The sequence below is a fragment of the Canis lupus genome, chromosome 30 (genome assembly GCF_011100685.1).
Source record: "Canis lupus familiaris isolate Mischka breed German Shepherd chromosome 30, alternate assembly UU_Cfam_GSD_1.0, whole genome shotgun sequence".
Lineage (NCBI taxonomy): Eukaryota > Metazoa > Chordata > Mammalia > Carnivora > Canidae > Canis > Canis lupus.
The window spans coordinates 18772728-18778727 of NC_049251.1; the positions used below are offsets into that span (position 1 = coordinate 18772728).

General features: G+C 43.0%; 1 long non-coding RNA gene across 1 annotated transcript in view; it reads right to left on the reverse strand.

Annotated features, from left to right (window-relative positions):
• Positions 1 to 6000, reverse strand: part of LOC119877745 — a 52656-nt gene extending 46656 nt beyond the window's left edge. Inside the window, exon 1 of the long non-coding RNA XR_005381669.1 lies at positions 5052 to 6000. This is a non-coding gene — a long non-coding RNA (uncharacterized LOC119877745). The remainder of the gene's footprint in view (positions 1 to 5051) is intronic.

The window sequence follows — 6000 nt, forward strand, 5'->3', positions numbered from 1 at the left end:
TTTGCATTCGGGATAGGATATACTTTTGGTATAAGGCCTTTCTGGTACCTTCTAACTAAGTCACAATTTATGCATTCTGTTCCATGTTATTCTCCTGAGATGGACATCAGGAAGTTAGGGAGCTCAGGGTGAGGGCAATGGGTGCCACAGTTATGATCTGTAATCTCTATGGACATCAGCTGGGGACTACGAAATGGATTACTCTTGGAAAGGTATAAGGAACAATCAGAGGAATGAACCACATCCTGTCTCTGCACATAGCATTGTTCTGAGGCAAGGGAACAACATGTGGCTTATCATTTCATATATATGAATTTCCCACATTTCTGTCTGGCCATATTTTTGGGGCTCCCAACTTGACAGGGGTTTCAGGCTGAGTTATCAGGACACAAAACAAGACAAACAAGAAGCAACAGTTGTCCCTGGGAGAGAAAGAATCAATAATCCATAACCAATATTTTTTTCCTGCCAATCTGAATTTGGAAAGAAAGATACAACATGAAATTTTACCTTCATCTCTCAACCAAGCACCACAGACAGAGATCTGGGATAGCTGACTTCCGTAAAAAATTCTTATCCTTTGTTGGCTTCCATGTTTTCCCAGGGTGCTGTCTGCAGGTTCCAGAGTGAGTGGAGTGTCCCAATCAGTCTCATCTTAGTCACCACAAACTACAGAGGAGAAAAAAGAATTCTTCCTCTATGCTTTATACTGAGTGTCTGGCTGAGACCATTTTTTTTCTAGGGTATCTTGTAAATGGATAAGCTTAGCTCAATGGTGGCATCCAAATCAGCAAAGAAGAAGTCAAACTTTTACTCTTTATAGATGATGTGATACTCCTTTGGGTTTTCTAGAAAAAAAAATTGGTTTTCTCTGCCAAAAATTTGCTAGAACTGATAGGAATTCGGCAAAGTCATAGGATATAAAATCAATGCACAGAAGTCAGTTGCATTTTTATACACTAACAATGAAGCAGCAGAAAGAGAAATCAAAGAATCGATCCCTTTTGCAATTGCACCAAAAACCATAAGATACCTGGGAATAAACCTAACCATAGAGAATTAGTTGTATAATGATACGGAAAACTAACTTTGATTCAGGGTTAGGGGAAAGGTTTCACAAAAAGGTGAAACTTAATGGGGTCTTGAAGGCTATGGAGGAGTTCACCAAGTGAACAAGTGTGTAGTGGAGCGGAGAGATATCCATATGTGTGATGGATCTAGCAAGTTTGGAGTGACAGAGTGCATCAGGTATGTGAAGAATGGACTGAGGTATGAAAGATAGGTCAAACCAGGTTCTGAAGAGTTTTGTAATAATACTGAAGTGTTTAGGACTTTAATCTCACCAAAAGCTTCCAATGACATTGCAAACTTCCCAAATAAGAGATACACATAATGAGATCGGAATTTTATTTAAAGCTCAAAATTACATTACCAAAAGAGATAGTGATGTTATTAATAGCTGGCGTTTACTGTACATTTATTGTATAGAGACTTTAAGGCCTTCTGGGAGTCCCAAAGGGACCCAGAGACTGGAAGGAGTATTTATTTGTCCACATGTGGTTTTGCAGGTGATATTAAAGAGTGGTAGGTAGAAGGGTGACCTTGAAGGACCCATGCTTAAGGCTGTTTCCCAGACACAATTCATTCAGAAACTTTTAATACCTAACTCTTCTCTTTTACCTGTCTTATATTAGTAATAGCACAAGGAAATTCTACAGTTTCTCTGTAGATCAGGGGTGAGAATCTGGAGGTCTATTTTAAAACTCCAGAAATAGTCCATATTAAGATGATTAAGAAAGATCTATGAGGCTACCTCCCTTGCTGTAAATTGTGTACTTTATGTTAAAATTGATTACTGCCATCATTCATATGAAAGCTGCTGCTGAGCATCTCCCTGAATCTGCAGCTCATCGGATCACACTGCTATCAGGCTAGCTCTGCAGAATGCACAATTTTGGTTTTCCAGTGTATAATTCAGTGTCAGAAGAGTTTATGTGCTGCTTAAGATCCTGTAGCCTATAGATAGGAAACACATTCCAAATGCAGTAATTATATTTTTAGAGTGCTAGTTCTATGCTATTAAGTCAGAGAGGAAAGTCTGGCAGGATTGGGGACTAGTGCTAAAGACAATAATGTCAATATTCTAGCTAAGAGGTTAGGGTTATGGCAGTGGTCCTCGTATTCAGCAATTGGATACATAGTCCCTTGTGAATTCCATATCTTCTTATCCCTTTTCAGAAAGCAAGGGGATTTAAAAAAGCCTTCTGTTGGGGGAGCACTGGAAATGTAGCAAAGGTTTATGAACGAATACTCTTTTTTAGTTGCTCTTTCTCTGCCTTATCCTTCCTCATTCTTTCATTTCATTTCCATTTCTCTTTGATAAAGAAGAGAAATTTCTCTTTGGGAAGAAGGGGTGCCTAGGTGGCTCAGTAGACTGAACGTCTGATTCTTGGTTTAGTCTCGGGTCATGATATCAAGGTCCTGGGATCAAGCTCCGTGATGAGCCCTGAGTCAGGCTCCATGCTCAGCTTGGAGTCTGCTTGTCCCTCTCCCTCTGCTCCTCCTTATACTTGCTTGATCTCTCTCTCTCTCAGGAATAAATAAATACAATAAAAGAAGTGGGAAGAAAATACCACAATATTAGTAAAAAAAAAAAAATGTAGTTAGGAGACCTGGGTTTTGTTCTGACTTTGGTGTGTGACCTTAATGGAATCAATTTACCTCTCTGAGCCTCCAATTCTGACTCTATAAAATGAAGTGGCTAGACTATGTAGTTATAATATTTTTTGATCTCAACTTCTCTTCCCTTCTATGAAAGAAAGTTGAAATGAAAAAGGCTGGAGGGCATCTGGGTGGCTCAGTGGTTTGAGCATTTACCTTTGGCTCAGGTCGTGATCCCGGGGTCCTGGGATCAAGTCCCACATCAGCCTGCTTTTCCTTCTGCCTGTGTCTCTGTCTCTCTCTGTGTGTCTCTCATGAATAAATAAATAAAATCTCAAAAAGAAAAAGGCTGAGGGATACCAATAGCATGCACTGTTGGTGTTGGGGGTCAGACCTCCTTAGAGTTGGTGATGGGCTCCTTTGTTTTGAGTATCTCCTTTCTTCACTCTGTTTCTCCTTTTACTCTGTTTTTTTCCCCCTGGTTCCCATTGGTGATAAGAACCTTGTAAAAGGGTGTTCTATGGATCATTCTTTAGGCATTTCCCAATCCTAACCTTGTCTATCAAACCTTGACAGTTCTGAGTCCTCTTTCCCTCTCCACACTCTCCCCACCCCGCCCTGAGTACTATCAAGTAAAACAAATGAGATGGATACATGATTTCATAATTATGATGTAAATGACTTATTTTCTGCAGACATCATTTTTTTAGATGCCTGTAGCCTCTTCTATTTAATAACCACCCATTGAGCACCCACTATATACAAAGCCCTCTTTTATTGACAGTGGGGATTTAGATAAATGAGATGTGGACCCTGCCCTCCAGAGTGCACACTTTAGGGAGAAACACATACTACTTTGTGTATGTGTTGTAACCTTGACTGACTGTGATGTAACCTTGTCTGTGAGGAGAAGAGGGAACCCTGTGTTCAGCTGGGTCTTGCTGGTTGATGGGGTGGATTTTGAAAAGCAGCAGTGGGTGGAGGGAAGGGCAGGTCAGTTATAGGACACCTTTAGGATAAAGGCCCATAGCAGGGAGCAACTTAAAATCTGTTTAGTGAAAGACAAGTAGTGTGTGGGTATGATGATTTGGGTGTGAGGACAGAGTTGGAAGATCAGCTGCAGTAGAAGCAGAGTGACTAGGGCTTTGAATGCCATGCTGAATAATCCAGGTAGCATAGTATACTTGGTTGGGAGCTGTTGAAAGTGAGCTAAGGCATGGCATGAGCTGAAGCTCTGTTCTCCCTAGAATGTGTCATGTTGGAGGACTGGGGTGGGAAGTGTAGACTGAGCCATGGTCTATTTGCATAAGAGATCCAGAGTCCTAGATTTCAGGAGGGACACAAGCACTACTTTTTTGTGCAAGATCTGAGAGACATCACCCATAACCCTGTGTAAGTGTGACAGGAATAAGGGACAGTGGTAGCCCACGAGTTTGATTTGGAGAACCTAAGAAATGCCTCTGGGGATTCTTGGGATGCTTTGGGAAGAATTAGAAGGGTCTTCAGGTCCTGTAAAGTGGGTGGAAGTGGAGCCAAGTAAATGCTTTTGTGCGGATGTCACTGTCTCACTGGGAAGCTGTGGTTAAGAGAAGAGGAAGGGAGTTTGGAAGGTAATGAACTAGGAAGAAAAGTAGATGACTGAGGACCACGACTTTGTGGAGTCACAGTGGTGGCCCTTCCACACCTCTCATTGTCGGGGTTGGTGTGCTTGTTTGATTTCAGCACAAAGCCAATGCTAACCAGACTCTCCTTCCTTTTATGCCTCTCAAAGTTAGGAGCATGGAGACAAGTACTGTGAGCTCATTGTCACTTCTCACCTGAGCAACACCCTAGGAGATATCCCTGGTCTAGCAGCTTTTTAAAAATTTCTTAGACTCGTCTAAAACCTAGGGATTAGCCAGTAAGCTTCCTCACGTCACAGAAAGAACTAAGGAAGATTTGAAGGAAGAATAGTTGGCCTTTCCACTCTCCTCCTTGGTCTGCTACAGAAACACATCCTGGTGCTCACTTGTCCACCTTTCCCCAGAAACCTGAAGAGTTAGCACAAGGGAAGTGAGAAGACTCTAACTTCCAGATAACCAGAGGGAGATGCACAGCCTCAAAAGGCTGAGGGCTTATTTCAGTCCATGCAGAGTCACCTTTCACATTTCAACGCCCTGGATCTTGTATTCTCGAGGCAGCCCCCTCTCAGATACACTCAACACATCCACTTAAGTAACTCGATTACTCTCGCAGGAGCTTTTACATAATGTACCTCCCATCAGGTGGGGCGCTCAATCATTCAGCACAGGACCCAGCATCTCTCCTCTAATATCACTTTACACACAGCTAATGAACACAGGTTCCCAACAAGTGACTGCACTAGTCAATAAAGGACGGCGCAATCCTACCTGCCCAGGCCGCTGCTGCCGCCGCCTCTGGAACCAATTAGCCCGCTCCTTCCTGGGTGCTGCGGGAATACATTTCCCAAAGTGGTTCTCCTGCTCACCCTGGGGTTATCTTTCTGTCTTCTCTTCTTTGCAGAGGGCATGCAAAACAGGGGAGGCTGTGGCAGTTCCACTGACAAGCTAGACAAGTTAGCGCTGGGAGCTGGGGACGTGATTTAAATTCACCATCCAATTTCATGGTCTTGATCTAAGCAAAGGGGTCCAGGGTGATTTGGGATGTGGGGAAGATGTGAGGAAGCCCCACCATTCCTGATGCTCTAAAAAAGCAAGGAAGCTGCTGGGAGAACAGGCTGGTTTGTACCTCAGACCCTCTCCTTTTCAGGTCTCATGGTTTGAACTGTTACCTGCAGGTACAGATCCAGGAAGAAATAGAAGTGCATGTTCCCCCATTTGCACTTGTCCTTTCTCCTGCTCACCCTAGCCATGAAATCAGTTAGTTGTGAAGGAATGGTCCCTGAACTGCAAGTCAGGATGCACTGACAGTCTCTGGCTGGGTGACTTCAGGTAGGAAAGCTTACCAACTTTTTCATTTGCTCTACTGTGCAATTCCTGCTCTGCCTCTTTCATTAGGCTGCTGAGAGGACCACATGATGAAGTCCCTGTGAAAATACTTTGTAAAAGTAGAGCTCTGCATAGATACACAGTGTTGAGTGCTACTTTAGGGAAGCAATGACTAGAAGTCTAAAGATTAGAACTCTGAGTTATTTTCTGTTCAGCTTTGCTACTTACTATCTCAGGGGCTTTGGATATTATCACTTTACCTACATGGGACTCAGTTTCCTCATTGAGAAATTGGGGAAGGTAAAGCCTGCTTCATAAAATTGTTTGAAAATTAAGAGAGGGGCAGCCCTGGTGGCTCAGCGGTTTAGCGCTGCCTTCAGCCCAGGACGTG